Below are 18,486 nucleotides of genomic sequence, written 5' to 3'. Positions count from 1 at the left end.
TTCTAGCGACTTCACCACTTGGCTTTCTTATGCTGGTCAGATCACACTGATTATCTCACTTGCCTGCTTTTCCCCTCAGTGCTAATTTACTTCTTCAATTTATATGCAATTTAGCTCTTTCTATTCAGCAACTTCCCTGTTTCCAAATGCTCACTGGGGAGATCTTAAGACCCCACTTACCCAGAAGCTCGTTACCACATGTACCCAAGCCAACCTGCAGGGTCTCTGAAATGATGTTACCGCGGCCTGGATCCTTTTCTCCAGAAGCTTCTAAGCCATCCCACTAACATTTCTAGTCTCTTTCTAACTCCCATGGTATTCCAAATACTGTTCACTCCCAAGACCACCTGTGGCTCTTATTATTTTCCTGTCATTGATTTCGTGCCGGAGTTTCTAACTACCCAATACAGATCCCATGCTTTCATTTCTTTCTCTGTCCTTGGAATCTGAAACATCTCCCAATTTACTACCATCTGCTACCTTAATTAATAGGCTGTTTACCTCCCCTGTAAGAACTTGTAGCGATTCTCTTGGACTCCATCCCTAACTTTGTGCGCATTGCAAGCTCTCATTAGTCTTGGTTTACAATCCAGCTTTCAATCTATTTGACAGCCCTCATCTCCAAGCCAATTTGAATTACATTTTTCTCATAAGATTTCCTAAGACACAAATATGCTTTTTCGAACCTGGAACAAATTTACATCTACTCCATTCCCTCTGTCCATTCCTTTTATAATTTGAAGAATACAAAAATAAAACAAAACCAAAAAAATCCATCTGGTTTGTTTGATAGGATTTGGCCGGTTGTTTCTTTTCATTGAAGTCTCAGGTTTGCATGAGCGTCTCTAAGGAGTTCCCTCGGCCGCAGAGCATGGTGTGGCATCTTCCTCCAGCCCTCGTCACCCAGCACCCTCATCGGAGGATCTGAATTGCACACAACACAACTGTACCCAAATGTGTAACCAAAGAGATACATGGATCAAGGGGATAATTTTATAACCTGAGCTGCCGGCAGCACTTACAGCCGGAGGTCACGGGTGAGTTCTTTAGAAACAACTTACCATTTGAATTTTGCTGTTGTCACATGAAATGGTCATTGTTGCATAATATGCAGTCATCCTCTGTCCTTTCTTCATCGGTCCGATGTGAAGAGGTAGAAGGGAGATGAGCATTTCCTCAGCCCCTCCTCCGTATCAAGTCCTGGGAGAAGGGTTGGCTTCATACGCTTGACTTCAGGGATGTTTGAAACATGGCTTCATCAGCATCGGCCGAAGACTTTGGTAAAGCTGCAGCCCTCCAGACCTCACTCCCAGATTTCCCAAGTCAGTGGCTCTGGGCCGAGGCTCAGAAATCTGCTTTTCAAAAGTGTTATAAGCGCTTTCTTGATTATGAAGTGAATTTGGGAAGCACCAAATTCTCAAAGCACCCCAGAAATGTCCATTTGAGCCTATTCATCAGTCATTTGTTGAATGAGGAAACTAAAACCCAGAGAGTTTAAATAATTTGCTCAACATCAGAGATAAGGAACATTAAAGCCCAACATTAAAGATGAGTCTGCAGGATTCTGGAGCCCATTCTCTCTCCATGATTCCACACAGCCTCCATCTGGATGAGAAACTTAATTTTGAGTTGTAATTAGAGTTACAACAGTCTCATTTTTATGAAAGTGAATGTTTATTGAGCACTGCCCAAAGATATCTGATGTACATTAATGTTCATATCAGTGTTATTCATGACAACCAAAACCCAAAACAAACCAAGTGCCCCAAGATGAATGGAATACATATATATGTAATATATATAATGCATATGTGTATGTATATATGTAATATATAATATAATAATTATATATTGTATACATATATACCTACATAGTAAATATTATATATATTATATATAATTCCTTCATATAAAGAAATTTGTATTATCTTATACGTATATATACAGATTGTATATATACAGATTGTATATATACATATACATTATGCATGTTATATATACATATTATATATATTATGCATATTATATATATGTAATTCCTCCATATATACATATTGTATATATTGTGTATATATATTATATATAATTCCTCCATACAAAGGAATGAAACTCTCAGACATGCTTTAACATGGATGAAACTTGAAGACATTATGCTAAGGGAAGTAAGTCAGACACAAATGTTCAAGTATCATATGATTCCACTCCTAAGAGGTATCTAGAATGGGCAACTGCATAGACAGAGAGGTAATGGCGGGGTGGGGGGGGGGGGAGATGGAGAGTTACTACTTATTGGGCACAAAGTTTCTGTTTAGGATCATGAGTGGTGGTGATGGTTACGCAACACTGTGAATGTACTTGGTGCCACTGAATTTTACACTTAAAAGTGGTAAATTTGATGTGATGTGTATCTTATCACAATAAAAAAGCATATAAAAGATATTCAGGAGCAATGGGAGGTGAAACCATGTATTTATGCCCCCTGGGAACTTAGATCAAAAGCAGAACTCTGAAGTAAGCCTCTAGACTGTCTTCCACTTGCCCCTAAAGTTAGAGGAAAAATATTTTTCTGGCTGATTGAGGGTTCCAGTTGGTCATGGCATCCCTGTATGTTACTCTTAGTTCATTTTGCTAAGACAGAGAATGGCAGGGAGCATTTTGGCCCATAAGGGACACGGTGAGCCTGTTCCTGAGCCCCTGCGCTGCGCAGCCCCACGGCTCTGGGAGTTACCCCTTACTCCTTCGACAGTGTCTCCTTTTGGAGCAGGTGTATGGCACCTGCAACATAGGAATCCTGACCACCGTGGTACCCTTTTGCTCAAATGAGTGTTAAAACGACTTTTTGTAAAACAACTGTTAGCTTTATTGAGATATAATTGGCCAATGGAAATTGTATATATTTAAGATGTACAACTTGATGCTTGATAGACATATACATTGTGAAATGATCACCGCAATCAAGCGAATGAAAATATTCATCACTGCATGTAGTTATGTGTGTGTGTGTGTGTGTGTGTGTGTGTGGTGAGAATACGTTAGCACGACCCTCTCAGCAAATACAAAATATACACAAAAAGTATTAACTATAGTCACCATGTCCTCCACTCTATCCCTGGGACTTCCTCATCTCACATAACAAAAAGTTTATACCCTTTGACCAACATCTCCCGATTTTCCCCATTACGCAGCCCTGGGCACCCACCTTTCTCCTCTGGGCTTCTATAAGTTTGGCTACTTTGGACTCTACATACGAGTAAAGTCATGAAACACTCATTGTTCTGTGTCTAGTTGATGTCACTTAGTGTAACGTCTTCCAGTTTCATCCATGTTGTCACAAATGGCAAGATTCCCTTCTTTTATAAGACTAAATAATATTTTACTGTGTATCACATTTTCTTCAACTTCTTGTAAACTGACATTTGGAAAATAAAAAATATATATATTTAAACCCTCTGATGCTGAGAAAAGTTGTTCCACACCAATTTAAACCAAGTGAAAAGTTTTGTTTTGTGAATGAAATGTCTCCTCTGAGATGGGGCGCTGGGGTGGTTCAGTGGGTTAAAGCCTCTGCCTTCGGCTCAGGTCATGATCCCAGGGTCCTGGGATCAAGCCCCACATCAGGCTCTCTGCTCAGCAGGGAGCCTGCTTCTCTGCCTGCCTCTCAGCCTATTGGTGATCTCTGTCAAATAAATAAATAAAATCTTAAAAAAAAAAAAAAGAAGAAGAAGAAAGAAAAAGAAATGTCTCCTCTGAGATACAGAAGAGCCACAGCACAGAGGATGCTAATACCATTTACAGCTCAAGACGAGAACAGGAGATAGAGAAGGGGCAATTAGGGGGTAATTCAAAATAATTAAATGACATTTTAAATTCAGTTTGAGGAGTTATTTAAGGGCATGTTCTTCTCTTCTGTGTTTTTCTCGATGATGTCTACTTTCAGGGAAAATGTGATTGCATCCTCCAGATCAAAGCTACTAAAAAAGAATGTCTATAAAGAAGATTTTAGGCACATGACAGTTACGGTTCGCATGCTTCCACAATCCGTTCTTTCTGAGAAAGCAAACAAGAATCTCCTGTGTCGACCCAGCACTTAGTTCTAGCAGAGGCAGTTGAAGGTGGAGAAGAAATGCAATGGTTATTGTTCCCCATTTAACCTAGGGCTGGGAGTCCATTGGCCATAGCGAACACTGCAGTGAGGGACATCCATCCCGGCTGGTGGGAAGAACGAGCGGCCAATTTAACATCACACGGAAGCAAAACACCATTAATCTATGCATGGAATGAATCAACATTGGATCTCCCAAGAGCCAGGGAAAGCGGGGGGAGGCTCAAAGCAGGACACGCTAAAGCAGCAGGTACGGTAGGCTTTAGTAAACTGCAGGTTTTGTTAGAAATACTTTTGTCCTCTTTTAATAGTTAACCTGACCCCAGCTCAGGCATCCAAGATACTGAGTCGTCTATTGTGCACCTGGACAAAACTTTCAAAACCTTAATTACTTATAATCTTGGTTTCAGCAATAACCTCAGCAATGCTGGTGTAACCTTCCTCTTTTACTGCCCCCAGATGCTCTGCACCGACATACATAGCTTATCTGCAGCAGGAGACTCTGGTTTTTATGATTTTAAAACATAGCTTGAAAATGTCTCCATCTTATCTCAGAGCAGAAGTGGTGTCACTTGCCGGCCCAAATACTCCGAGTAAGATTTTCCCCTCTCACTCAGCTCCCCTGGCTACTTCTTTCAGCCCAGCCAGACTCCTGCTGAGATAAAAATGCAACTCGTTTAGGTCAATGATTAAATTGAAAGTTATAATATTACTAATTAAGTTGGAGCAAAGAGAACACCAAAAAAAAAAAAAAAAACCCACAAACAAACAAGCAAATTCTTTGAGAGGGTCACCGCAATACCTGTCCTCTCAAAGAGCACCTCCCACCCCCTCACCCCCCCCCCCCAGGGAAAGCAGAAAATTTCCTGAAAGCCTTTGAGAAAGCCTCCCCCATGCATGTCACTAGGGTCTCCGCTTTCAAACTCAGAACAACCTCTTATTGTCTCCTAAGCACATTTTCCCCCCTCAGAGCCTGTGTGTTCATTGGACCGTGGAAAGAACCTTCCAGAGCCCAGCGCATTTCCTGAGACTGCCAGCCTGGAAGGAGCTGGGGAAGGAGATGGGTGCCAGGGGAAGAAACGGAGATCACACTCAGAAGGATTCAGCAACTCAGGTATGGGGAAGTCAGGTGCGGCCTTTGGAGAAGGTAAGGCGTGGTGTGGGGGCTGGGCTGGGCCTGGGCTCCAAGACCCCTTCACTGCAGATGGCAAGCCTGCCCTCGCCACACTTCCTCAAAACCCGGGCCTGGGCACCTCTCTGGCCTCCCCTTAGTCCCTGTCCTGGATCCTCAGATGTCCAGGGACTGAGGACAGAAAGATGCCAATCTCCCAAACACGGCTTGTCTACAAGAAGACTGGGGAGGTGTGGGGGAGGGGGGAATAGGGGGAGGGGGGAGGGGGGCAGAGCAAGCCCAGGCCTGTCTGCCTGAGTTGGTGATAAACTAGCAGTTCTCACACTTCCACCAGCCACATCCTCCAACCCATCCCGCCGTCACCCAACACCTTCCTGCTGATTCCCGCCCCAAGTGGTCTGGAGAGAAGAGCTGGGGCTCCCCGTCCAGACCCGCCTCCAGGAGGCCCCCCAGCCCCAGACACAGGGTGCCCGCTTCAGTGTGCTTCGGAGGCCCATTACGCCCCGTGATGATGAGCTGATGTTCTCAAGTAATTAAACAACGCCAGGAGTCTTTTTCACAATCCTCTAATTACCAGTCTTGCCACCAGAATTACACCCTCCAAAGCCAAGCTGATGACGCTGCCGTAGACTTGTGGGAGCTGCAGACGACGGGAGAACGATCCCAAGAGAACAGCTCGTCTGGGGTCAGGATGCGTGAGCGGGTGCGGCTTCCCAACACGGAACCACAGTCAGGCTGGTAGCCCGGGGGCGTCTGGGGGACCCCACCCCGGCCTCCAAACCACAGAGCCTCTGGCGGCAATCCAGAGCGGCAGCGAGGTTCTGTTTTCTGTTCTGTTTTTTAAGAGAAGTTTTAACTTGACGGAAAAATGATCGCAAAGTCCAGAGCTCCACATACCCCTGACCCTCTCTCTTTACTTCCTCCTGTTATCGATATCTTGCATTAATGTGGTTCATTTGTTATAACTGACGCACTGATATTGAAACATGATTAACTAAGTCATAGTTCATTCACTTTAGGGCTCCCTCTTGGTGTTGGAAATGGCAAATGTGTCACGACCGAGGTCGGCCATAAGAGAATCACGCGGAATACTTTTAGTGCCCTAAAAATCCCGTGTTCCACCTATCCATCCCTCCTCCCCTGCAAGTCAACAGGGATATTTCTGGATCCCAAATGTACTAGAGAAAATGTATATCTTTTTCTTTCTTTTTTCTTGAAAATATATGTTGGTGATTCAGGTCATAGGACTGTCATAAAGCCCAGCAGGCAAATTCTTGTGATACAGGTCAAGGATGCCCAGGGCCTCCCGGGTTCCCTCTACAGTATGGAGAATGTAGGCTGCTCGCCGGCTCAGCACTGCCTCTCTCTAGGAGCTCAGGGGCAGAGCCCAGCTCAGTGACTGCCCATGCGCTACCCCTCACGTTACCCAACACCAGACAGGAACGCAAGACGTCCAGACTGTGTTGCAGACAAGCAGTACCCAGACGAGTGAGCATGCCAGCAAGACAGAGCTTCCCAGCTGAGAGCAGTGGTTCTCAAAATACTGCCTAGGCACCCCTGGGGGTCCCAGAGACCTTTCCCGGGGTTCGTGGCTTCAACACGATTTCCCCAACAACACTCAGAGCTATTTGCCTTCTTCACTCTCATTGTCTCAGAAGTATACGGTGTTTTCCAGAGGCTCTGTGAGTTGTGGTGTTGGGACAGACTGAAGGCATAAGCAGGTCCAAGAACCCAGCTGTGATAAAGTCCGTACAATGTTCACTAATGCCACTTTTCACTCTCTTTTTGTTTTGGAAAACATCGTTCAGATTCACTTTAAAAGTTACTTGTATTCTATGTGACACATTCATGATTGCTCTTTTATTTTTAAGAATTTATTTATTTATTTGACAGACAGAGATCACAAATAGGCAGAGAGGCAGGGAAAGAGAGAGGAGGAAGCAGGCTCCCCGCTGAGCAGAGAGCCCAATGCGGGACTCGATTCCAGGATCCTGGGATTATGACCTGAGCTGAAGGCAGAGGCTTAACCCACTGAGCCACCCAGGCGCCCCTCATGATTGCTCTTTTATGTGACATAAATAGCCTGGTGTCTTTCTCGGCTTTAATTTCTAATGTGATAGATATTGATAGCTATAACCCACACTAACAAGACCTTTTTGGGAATCCTCAATAATTTTTAAGAGAGGATAGGAATCCCAAGTGAGGTAAGTCGGTCAGAAAAAGACAAATGCCATATGATTTCCCGCATATGTGAGACTGAAGCATGACCATGGGGAAGGGAAGGAAAAATAAAATGAGGTAAAAACTGAGAGGGAGGCAAACCATAAGAGACTCGTAATGACAGAGAACAGATGAGGGCTGCTGCAGGGGAGGGGGGTGAGGGGACGGGGGAGATGTGTGACAGGCGTTGGGGAGAGGGACTGTTGTGAGGTGTTAGATGTCAGTGATGAATCCCTAAATTCTACTTCTGAACCCCCCACTCCACTCTATGTTAACTAACTTGAATTTAAACAAAAACTTGGAAGAAAAAAAAGAGAGAGAGAATATAGGAGTCCCGAGATCAGAGTTTGAGAACCACTGATTTACAGCAAAGGATTTGGAGTCAGACAGACCCAGGCTGAAAACCCAGTTCTGCCATTTGGATGATTTATTTACCCCCAAACCTCCCCCGCACCCCACTCCCACCCCCCATCTAGAGCCTTGGCTGCTTTCTCTGTAAATGGTGATGGGAATGTTCTACTTCACAGGGAGGTTGCAAAGATGGATGACCTGACTCGCGAAGGGGCACCCTGCCTGGTCCCTGGCACGGATGCGGCTGGTGATAGGCAGTAAGAGAAGCAGAAGGAAGAAAGTTTGAAATTCAGTTCTCATTCTCAGAATGCACACGCAGTGGGGATGTTCGTGTACCACTCACACTGTGCGTCAGATGGAACCAAGGCGGGGCCTCTCCCCCTCTGGGTGCTACAAGCACCGGCAGGCTGAAGCTGGGGGACCTTGAAGGACAGGGGGGCTTAAAGAGCCAAAGGGAAGGGTCTTCCTCTTCCACCCCTCACCCCAGGGGGAATAGTCTGACAAAGCCTCGGAAGGAGGGGTGAATAGAGCCACTCCAGGATGCGTTGAGCGGACTAGCCAGCCGGCTCACGCACACACCCAGGCACGTCCTTGCAAACAGGTCCGCACTGACTGAGGTGATGGCCATGAACACGATCATGTCCAAAATCAAGCTTCTCGCACAGTCATAAAGTAATTAACAAGAACTGGGTGCAGCACAGCCTCCGGTGCGCACGGCTGCTGACCACCCTCTCTACTCCTTGTCCACCCTCGTCTGCTCATCCGAATGCCCGGTTCCACCCGGAGACCTGGATACGACAGGTCTGGAGCAGAATCCAGGCTTCTGTATTTTTATACAGGCTCCAGGGATGCGGCTGGAGGAGAGCCCTCCACGCATCCCAGCAGGCACCCAGTCAGGACCTGAGAGTTTCTGCTTCGGGAGCACGTTGGTAACACCCCTGGAAAGATGAGGCATTGAGAGAGGAGGCCACACCACTCCGGTATGCCTACAGACGGCTACAGCCACAGGGAGCAAGACGGGTCAGAAAAATCCTAGGACGCGAGAGAGAGAAGAAGAGATGGCTGTGCATTGAGGCATCGCTCAGCAGGAATAAGATGGCACTCTTAAGAGAGGATCATTCCAGAAGATCTGTGGGCAGCATGAGGGGAACTCCAGGGGTGGTACAGGAACATGGCAACAGCACCCCTTACCACCCCGAGTGCAGTTACCGTACCTCAAGGGAGCCTCATGTGGTCAGCTGAGGCCACCTTGAGAGGAACAGGAACCTGGGGTCAAGGGGCAATTCGAGCCTGAGGTGTCCTCACAAGGAGCGAGCTAGGGCTATAAGCTTTCTTCCCTTCCTCTGGTCCCAAACTCAGTGGAAACCAACGGCCTGCTTGTGTACCCATGCGTGTCAGCCTCTGAGGCAGAAACAGGCGGATAGCGTGGGGAGCAGTTCCTGGGGAGAAATGGGAGCTGTCAGCCCCCCTCCAACGGTCAGAAGGATTCTGAGCAACTACCACACATTTGCCCGGCTCCGGAGGAGGCTGTGTGCTCCTGCCCACGCTGAAAGGGCTATTAGCCAACCTGATCACAGCCCCTGAGTGCAGAACATGCAAGACCGTGCCAGCCACCTGGAGCCCCTCCCCAGCCCCAACCAAGCAGAAATCATCCTGTGCAGACACCGAGGCTCTGAGGAATTCAACGGTCTGCCTGAAAACGCTGAGCTGGACAGCCACCAGGAGGGATTCCAACCCAGGTCTACACCACCAGAGCTCGGGCTCTGTCCGTCCTGTCACCTGCCTCCCCCTGGAAGGGAAGGCATGCGTGTGAATAAGGAGATTGTTCCCCGGGCACCGCAACCTAAAGCAGAAATACATTTGCTCCATGAGCGACACAGGGATTAGGTGCAGTGACCACAGAGCAGTTAAGGATACACATAGTTAAGGATACACATAGAATCGTTGACTCCCCCGAAACTTAAATGCTACAAGCTTACTGTTGACACATATTTTGTATGTTCTATGCTTGATAAACTGTATTCTTACAATAAAGTAAGCTGGAAAGAGGAAATTGTTACTAGAAAATCATAAGGAAGAACAGCACCTGGGAGGCACAGTCGGTCAAGTGTCCAAACCTTGCTTTCAGCTCAGGTTGTGATCTCAGGGTTGTGGGATTGACCTACATCGGGCTCCATACTCGGCACAGAGTCTAGTTGGGTTTCTCTCTCCTTCTGCCCCTCCACCCAGTTTAGTCTCTCTAAAATAAATAAATAAATAAATCTTTAAAAAAAAAAAAAGAAGGAAAAAAGAAAATCGTAAGAAAGAGAAAATACACTTAGAGTGCTTGTATTATAAAAAGTCCACACGTAAGTGGATGGAACTACATGGTTCGAACCATGTCATGGAAGGATCAACTGCTGTGCAATTGTTAGTGACTATAGTCAGCAGGGGTAGTTAGGCTAAGATGCGGTTAAAAAAAAAAAAAAACACAAGTGTTCTAGAGGCTTCTCTCACAAAACTTGAATTCTCCCTCCCATCTGGTGTCTAGTGCAGGGAGGCAGGGGGAGCCCAGGGCTCCATCCCAACAGGAAGCTTCCACAGCTCCTACAGAAAGGGGCAGGGGACCTCTTACCTGCAGAGTTCTGCACGTCACTTCTACACATATTTTATCGGCCGGTCACATGGCCCCACTGGGTGTCATAGGTGTCCCTCCTCCTGGCTACAGTGTCCTGATGGCCTCCATGGTCACTGTGGAGTCTTACCACATGCCGGCATTGGGTCGAGCAGGATCGGTGATACATGGCATTTGAACTCCATGACCAATGAGGTAGCGTATTTATAGCCCCACTTCACAAGGCACAGAGAGGTTGAGTAATTTGCCAAGGTCACACAGGGAGCAGGAAATCTGAATTTGAATTTGAATGAATTGGAATCCAAGCAGTCTGACACACTTCACTACTGGACTCTGATGGCGTAGAGATCACCACTACTAAGGATTCGTGCGGGACCTGCAGGGGAGGAACCGAGGACCCAGTGGAGGTCCAGAGAGCCAACGGCTCCACGTGGGCAGAAAGATAGTGTGGAGGATCATGGGTTCTTATGAGCTTTATCTCTTTAAGGCACTATTAGGATTTGAACCCCAAATCTCAAGGCTGAAAAAAAAAATAAAGAATAACCCAAATCTAATAACCCAAATCTAAATGCTCCCCAACTCACCTTCAATCGATTTAATGGGGGAGGGGGGCTCTCTGCAGCAGCCCCTCCGCCTCCTTCCCCCGGGGCCTTGCAGTCTCTGCGGCCGGACTTTTCTCTCTGGGGACAGCTCATCGGTCCTCAGCATCGAGCCTTTTGTCGCCCCGTCCTGGAGAGTGTTACCATGTTCTTTGGATAGAATCAGATCAGGGGACCATGTTTTGAAGGCCCCATGCTGCTCCTGGAAAGAATGAGTTTCTGTAAGGAACACAAAGTTCTGGCATTTTCCCGGCAGGGCCTCCCTGCGGTTGCCTCCACTGCCCAGATGCCTCTTGGGCTGGTCCCTGCTTCAGTCCTTTGCGACAGGCACACCCCACCTCTAGATGACATCAGTCCGGCCACCCCTCCAGGCTGGGTTTTTGGGGGGGGGGCGTGGGAACACTCACTTAAAAAGGTCAACACCCCTGTTGGAGCCCTGTGATAACACGTGCCTGCCCTCCTGGAAAAGGATTGCAGACCCCCCACCAACACACACACAGGGAGAATTATCTAATCAGCTCAAGTCTGCCAGATCTTTCTTCTGGGACTGTAACTTTGTCCTTAAGAGAAAATAGCCACCCACCACAGGTTACTAGATTCCTCTCTTTTCTTTCTTTCTTTCTTTCTTTCTCTCTTTCTTTCTTTCCTTCCTTTTTATCATAAAGATTAGACCCAGGCACTGAGACTTGAATTATTGCATCTTTTTTCAAATGGACTGTGTGGCTGGGCCATGGCTCAAAGCTCTGAGGTTTCCTCATGCTTTCATATTTATACTCTTTTATTTTATTCTCACATCCTCTTGGTGAGAATAGCCATCAGAATTCTATCCATTGCCCAGATCAGTAAACTAATGCTCAGAGATGTTCAGTAGCTGGCCCGATGTTACACAGCCTTTACACGGGAGAGTTGGGGCTTGAACCTCTAGTTCCAACCGACCGTGTTGCCACGGTCACTAGGCTTGCCAAAGTCTCCTTCAAGGAAGCCTTATTCCCACTTTCAATGATCTTGTGGCCCTAGATGGAAGCAATGTGTTTTCTTACGAGATATACAAAGCATTTCTGGGCCAGTGCTATTTGGGGGTGAGCCTAGAAGGGTTAAAAGTTGGGTAAACATGAGGGGCTCCACTGGTTATCCTTACTGCATGCACAGTGGCCTTCCTGAAGAGCTAAGCCCCCAAGTGGGCCCTGGGCACTTCCCTCTGCACCTGCAGAGAGAGGGCTCCTGGGACAGGGACACAGGAAAGGAGCAGGTCAGGCCTTTGAGCTGGGACTTTGGAGGGGCGGGATGAAGGTTCAAACAGACATAGAGGAAGCCGACTGAGCTGCTGGGCAGACAGCCGCCAAGGCCCAGGTGGGAATGGCATTGCCAGGGAACGTTAAAATTCTTCATTCTTCAAAACTTTGGCCAAGCCAAGAACAGGAGAACACGTGACCCCAGAAAGCTCTGCAAGTATCTACCCCTCAGCCTGGAAACAGGCTCCCCGCTGATGACCCCGGCTGCCAGCAACACCTGATAAGGAGGAAGAGAAAGAACTCGGGACTTGGGCCATGCTTGCATACACGCGCTCACACACGCACGCGTGCACACTCACCCACTTCCCTCAGCCCTCTTCTGCAGTTTCCGCCTCTTTCGAATATTCTAGCTTGACTGGTTTCTTTTTTTTCAAATCGCAAGGCCTTGGGTCTACCGGAGGTCGGAGAGGCGCCCACCTCCATCACTTCACCTACAGCCTCTGTCGTGCTAGTTTGGGTACTCGTCTCCCTCCCATCTGCTGTGAACTCCCCGGTACAGAGAGTCGCTTCGTGAGGGCTGCTGTGTCTCGCCGCCATACAGCAAGGGCTTAACAATGGAGGCGGGGGGGGGGGGGCTGAGCGGAAGGGTGGCCGGCCAGAGCGGTGGCTGCGAGGACCCCGTGAGTCAGTTGACAGGACCGCCTCAGGCTTTGCCTTCTTCTCTCTGACCTCAACTTCCCTCTTAAAGTAAAAATGTGGCTTGGGTCACCTCTAACACCCAGATCAGCTCAGGCCCCCAAGACCCGTCAGGTGTCTTCTTCCTCCTTCATCGCAGGAATGTTTCTTGTGGGCTGGGGGAGAGGAGCTGTGCTCGGCTCCTACTCATCATCTCTTGGCCTTTTCTGCCCCAGAGCTCTGCAGTTTGGATGGTGCACTGGGGCCCTTGGAATCGGCACGAGACAATCCCAGAGCCCCCACGGGCTGTGCCTCAGCAGGATAGAGGCTCTGCACTGAAGGGGGTGGGCCTGAGCTCTGTGAGGCTCTCATCTCTCGGCGCCGTCACCACCACTGGCCCATCTCTCTGTGCCACCTTCCAGAGCGACCGCACAGCCTCTGACAGACCCAGGTGTTCAGGTCTGCCTACTTAAAAACAAATGCATGCGGACCCCCCAGAGGAAGAAGAGAAGGATTCACCCCACAGCCAAGGGATCAGAGGGCTTCGGGACTCCCCAACACCCAAGGCTATGTGCTTTTCTGCCTTTCTGGCATCCAACCCAACACCCACTCCCGCCCGCTTTCCTCCAGCGACAGGGTCCCCCTAACTTTGGAAACTTGGAGGCAGTCTGATGAGATCTCAGTGGAGATGGCCCACCCCACCCAAGCCAAGAGAAGGGCCCCGAGCCCAGCAGAGCCCACCGTCCCAGTGTTTGTTGGACTCCGAGTCACGGGCTGAGAGACACGAAGCAGGACATAGTGGTGCCCTTGGCACAGAGGCAGCACCGAGACAAATCTACTGGCTTCCAACAAGACTCTCGGGCAACCCAGGACCCCATCCTTTGCCCTAACTCCTTAATCTTCTGTCTGGCTCTATCCCTTCATTTTCAGTGTCCTCTTCTGATGCCTCCATCCAAACAGCCCTGCCTGGTTCACCCTCCAGTCCCCAAGGCAAAAGGACAGAGGCCACACACCTCCCACTTATCACGGGGCAGCAGAGCAAGACCCCCACCTCTTCCAGGAACCAGACCCGCAGTGTGGCAAGATCATCGGTCAGCCCAGAGCTGCCATCCTGCTGCCACCGCTCGGCTGTGTGGCCTGGAGCTCCAGGCTGCACTTCTCGGAAGCTTGGTTTCCTCATCTCGAAGATGGGGAACTTTGCCTACCTGGAGGGACCTGGGCATGGGTTAGCAAAACGCACAGCGTGTCTAGCTTGGGACTGGAGACCAGCAGGACACTCAGGGCGGGGGGATTGTTGTCATCCCTGTCGTTCTGATGACAAAGTCTCCTTGCCACTCTTCCCAGCCCAGGATGTAAGGACAGTCAACTTCTTTCTGATTCACGTGCACAGATGCACTGAAATCATCCCATTTTCGGACACACTGAGCCGTGGGGACACAAAGAAAAGCCTCCCCGATCCCCTTTCGTGAAAGTGCTTCTTCTTCTGACTCGAAACATTAAAAAAAAAAAAAAAAAAAGAGTCATTTGCCAAACTGAAATAGCACATAAACCTTAGAACCCACAGATTTGAGTGAATTCTAATCTTGGCCCAAACTGGCAAGAGTAAGGGGGTGTGGGGGAGGGGGAGGATGAGTCAGAGATTCCGCCCTTCAGAGGGGGCAGCCTAATATGGCATTGGGGAGCCATGAGAGACGCCTTAGGTATGCCTGGACTTTCAGACCGGAGCCACGACTCTGGCCTGGGACCAGCCGCGCCCCCACCCCCACTCACCCTCACACACACATGGAGCGGAGCCTTGGGTGGCAAAGCAGCAGGGGGAGGCCAGAGCAGGCCGGAAGGAGCCAGCCAAGGATCCAGCAGCTTGACCCCAGAAATGACAGCAACCATGCCTTTCTCCCAGCACGCCCTCGGTCTTGGGCCAAAGGTGGGCCCATCTCTTTGGCTGGATGTGGTCCTTGCTGGCTCTAATGTCTCCTAAGTGCAGCCAACGTCGAGTCTGCGATATGGCACATAAACATGTGAGTAAGAGGGAGGCTTCACCCCACGTAACCTCGGACTGCATGGAATTTATTCTCATCTCTGCAGAGAGGGACCGGGTAGGGGAGGACCTTCAAAAGGTGAGGAGTGCTTTCTGGTGCTCTAGTAGCTTCACAACTTAAAGAAAACACAAATGCCTCTTACGTGGTGGGGGGTGGAAACCAAACCTGAATTCCTGTCCTGGGCTTATAGCCTCACCAGCGAAGAATTTGGGAAAGTCACCTCACCACTTTGAACCTGTTTTTTGTTTGCTTGTTTTAATTTAATCATCTGTACATTGAATGAAGTAGAGAAGTGGTTCTCTAATGGGAATGTTCATCAGAATTACCTGGAAGGCTTGTTTCCCGGGCTCTGGCTCAGACACTCAGACACTCAGACACAGGTCAGGGGTAGGGCCTAAGAAGTTGCATTTCTAGCAAGCCCCTGGGGTTACAGGATTCCTCAAGTATATTCGGAGGAGAAAGGGGGTCCCACTGTCCTGCGTTCCAGCAAAGGCGCGCCAGTCGGACTTACTAAAGTCTCACGTCCAATGAGTTGACCAGACACTGCCCCTGGGAGAGCCAGAATGCACCGATTGGCCTGCCTAGACCTTGGGTTCAGTCTCTGGGGCCAAGAGGTGAATCCATTTCCCTGGAATCACACAGATCATCAGGACAGAAGGTAGGACTCTTTGAGAGGGATGAGAAGTGGGAATTAGACCAGAGAGACACCTACCTTGGTCCTGGAGCCAGCCCTGGAGCCCAAGTGAGACCTGCTCCCAAGTCTGTTCCAGTACACTGGGCTCTTTACCGCAAGGCCCTCTATTTAAGAGGCTAGCACTTGGCATTGATGCTGGATCCAGGCTTCTCTGTCCGGGTGAGATGGATCTGGGAAGAGTCCAAGTTCAGGTCTCCACCTCCAGGGAAAACTGTACCTAAGCATTCCAGGGTGATGAATCCCATCCAAACCCTTCTGGGAAGGAGGCAATTACCTTGGTCCTCCAGACCGGTGTTCCTGGGGAAACTTCGACCACACCGTACCGTCACGCTGGGTCATTCATGTATGAACCTGTGTCCCGGAGAAACATACAGAAAGCTGTCATTCACACTTGGGCAGGCAGACTGGCACCGAGTTTATTTTCTGACCTCAGAAAGACGCCCCAACAATGACGACCATGACGAAGACGATGACAAACGGGTCAGTGTGTCTCTGCCTTCGTCCTTGAAGTTCTGACACTCCCAAGGAGATATTTGTTCAGATCAGGATTTCAGGCGGGCCAGAGATTTTTCAGCTTTCCTACCCAACCTCCTGAGGCCCTCAGGCTTACCCTAGTCTGGAGACTGACGAGATGAAGAGCATAGAGATGGTGCCTTCCAGCCACAGTCCGAGATGCGAATCTCAGAACCAGAAACGGATCTTGGGTGTGAGCGCACCCTGTGGCCTTCTCCTCGAATCTGTCCAGTGGTTGGTCAGGTCCTTTGACTTGGCGCTCATTTACCAGAAAACAGAATAACGCCAGGACTCGGCCACGCGCAGGTTGGCCTGAATTCAATCCAGGCTGTGTGACTTGGTTAACTCACATAACCTCTCTGTGCCCCAGGCTTCTCGTCAGCAAACAGAATTGCAGAAGTGCCTATACCTCAAAAGTGGCTGTGAAAATTAAAATGTGTGAAGCACTTGAAATGGGACCTGGTGCACGCCAAGCTCTCCGTCAATATTAGCTCCAATCATTCAATTCACAAGACACCGAAGGAGCACCTCCTCTAGGCCAGACACTATTAAGTGGCAGAAATACAGAGATCAATAAAGATCCGGAACATTATCTTCCAAGTGCTCACAGACTAGGAGAAGATAAGACCCAAAGAAAGTTAAACCACAGCACATTATGACAAATGCTGTTACTGATCCTTGAATAAAATACTAACTCCACCTGGAAGAAGCCAGAGAGATTTCCAAGGGATGTGACATTTGACCCTGGCCTTGAATGAATCTGCCGAAGGAAAAGCATCTGGGGGACGCCGTGCTAGATACAGAGAACAGGGTGCTGGTTCTAGCAAAGGGCCTGGTTGTCCACGGAATGATGGGTTCACAGTGCTAGGAACATAAGGTTCCTAAGAAAGGAGCCTGGAAAGTCGGTTAGTACATCATGGTGCTGCTTGGACTTTATCCTGAGACAGCAGGAGCCAGCATAACTTTTTAAACAAGAGAATGGAATGGGATGAGATGTGACTTTTTTAGGACTAAAGCTGGTCGCAGGGTGGAGGTTGGTCTGGCTGGCCAGAGACTGGTACGGCCAGGCTCTCGGGAGGCAGAGCCCAGGCAGGACATGGTGAGGACGGGAATAAGGGGGTGCTGTGGAAGTGGGAAGGAGGGAGACAAACTTGGGGTATTTTTATGGGGACAAGAGCTGGGAAGTGGTGGCTAACTGGGTGTTGGGAGGTGGAGGTGGGAGAAATCAAGCCAGCATCTTGTCTCTAGCTTGGGAGATTGGCTAGATGTTCTGGACCAAGGCAAGGAACCGAGAAGAGGAACAGCCTTGAGTAGATGAGTGCAAATGGGGCAAACGGATACATCTGGGGTGAGTTACCTACGGAGGCCTCCTCTCCATGCTTAAAACATCAAGTAATCCTTAAAAAAAGAAAACAACCCAGTGGTACAGAGTGAGTTGCAAAACTCGCCTGAGAACAGTCGTATAGAGTCTGGAGCCCCATTTCCCGATAATGAAAACAATCAAGAGGACCCTAACATTCTGTCAGAGGCCGGGCAGGCATCAAAACGAGAGCAACAAGCAAAGCCCTGCTGAGAAGGCAGCACTCCTCTCGATTCGTAATTGAATCATGTCCTGTACTTCTGCCGGTTAACGTAAATTAGCACACTTAGGAGACATCCACCCTCAGACTCTGCCAAGGCCTCGCGGCCGTGCGCACCCCAACTGGGAAGGAGAGACAAAGTCCCCTTTCATGTTACCCTCCTCCACTAGAAAAGAGAGAGAGAGAGAGAAAATACCGACTCTAACCATGGAAATAAATATAGGACAGGATGGCTTGAAACTTAAAGGTTGGAAAAATGTCATACAGCAAAATCCAAACCGAGCCGCAAACCACACATATTTGTACCAAGAGTGAACGCTCTTTTGAAAGTGTCCTTGAAATAAAGACTCCCAGGTTTGCCCAAAACACATCTTTATGGCTGGGTTTTAAAACCCAGGAAAGTGTTCCTAATGGAAATGCTGACCAGCCTGTCCACACTCGGCCACCCCAGCAAGACCTCTGTTCCTGAAGAAAATAAGACTTTCCTATACAACTAGGACAACTGGAAAGGAGAGCAAGAATCTCTTCTGGAAAGTTTGCCATTTGCAGATGGACATTGGAAAAATAACTCCATTGCGGAACGGGACGTCTCAGTGCCTTCGTGTCTACCTGCAGCCAGGTTAACCGGTCGAGAGAACAGAGGCAGAAAAACCGGATCCACCTGTTATCCAGACATGATGTCTGACGAGCGGGGAGAATTAATGATGTCAGATCAGCAACTTCTGTCCAGATGAC

The 18,486-nt window shown here is 48.8% G+C and overlaps 1 long non-coding RNA gene across 2 annotated transcripts; it reads left to right on the top strand.

The window, feature by feature from the left end:
• The first annotated feature begins 4,969 nt into the window (after positions 1-4,969).
• LOC131830607 (uncharacterized) lies at positions 4,970-9,128 on the top strand. Of its 2 annotated transcripts, XR_009353238.1 has the most exons (3): positions 4,997-5,249; positions 5,824-6,052; positions 7,982-9,128. It is a non-coding gene; the product is annotated as an uncharacterized LOC131830607 (long non-coding RNA). The 2 variants fall into 2 exon arrangements; XR_009353237.1 differs by lacking the exon at positions 7,982-9,128 and having other exon boundaries at positions 4,970-5,249; positions 5,824-6,204.
• The last annotated feature ends 9,358 nt before the right edge of the window (positions 9,129-18,486 follow it).

The sequence above is a fragment of the Mustela lutreola genome, chromosome 4 (genome assembly GCF_030435805.1).
Source record: "Mustela lutreola isolate mMusLut2 chromosome 4, mMusLut2.pri, whole genome shotgun sequence".
Taxonomy (NCBI): domain Eukaryota; kingdom Metazoa; phylum Chordata; class Mammalia; order Carnivora; family Mustelidae; genus Mustela; species Mustela lutreola.
The sequence above is the reverse complement of the archived record's forward strand: the minus strand, read 5'-3'. Positions and strand labels throughout refer to the sequence as shown.